Source organism: Sinocyclocheilus anshuiensis, unplaced genomic scaffold (assembly GCF_001515605.1).
Source record: "Sinocyclocheilus anshuiensis isolate Anshui unplaced genomic scaffold, SAMN03320099.WGS_v1.1 scaffold705, whole genome shotgun sequence".
Taxonomy (NCBI): domain Eukaryota; kingdom Metazoa; phylum Chordata; class Actinopteri; order Cypriniformes; family Cyprinidae; genus Sinocyclocheilus; species Sinocyclocheilus anshuiensis.
Window position 1 is genome coordinate 387,949 of NW_015536493.1, and position 446 is coordinate 388,394.

The following is a 446-nucleotide window of genomic DNA, read 5'->3' on the forward strand; positions in this document are numbered from 1 at the left end:
TGTGTGTGTGTGTGTGTGTGTGTGTGTGTGTGTGTGTGTGTGTGTGTGTGTGCGTGCGCTCTGTTTGCCCAAGGAAAGGGTCAAAGCCCAGTTCTCATTTGTGATTGACCAAGATGAGTGTTAAAGGTCACTGTTTAACTACTGTCTAACATTTGCTGTGGGAGCAAAACATGTATTTACTACTTCTACATGAGTTTAATGTGTCAACAGTCCAGGAATGGTTTGTAGATTTGGATGATGTACATGTGAACATTTCTTTAACTGTTTGCTACTGTTGTGAATTTATAGTGCCATCATTTCTTGCTATTATTCTGAAGTAAAAAATGTAAGGAAATATATTAGAAATAGGGCTGCACGATAAATCGCATGCGATATTTAACGTGCGTCTTGTCAGTAAACCAGTTCTTTAATCAGCGGTAAATCTCCATCACGTGCGGGCTTTCACA

General features: G+C 39.7%; 1 protein-coding gene across 2 annotated transcripts in view; it reads left to right on the top strand.

Annotated features, from left to right (window-relative positions):
* bckdk (branched chain ketoacid dehydrogenase kinase) overlaps positions 1–446 on the top strand; it is a 20,101-nt gene that overhangs the window by 8,026 nt on the left and 11,629 nt on the right. The window lies entirely within an intron of this gene.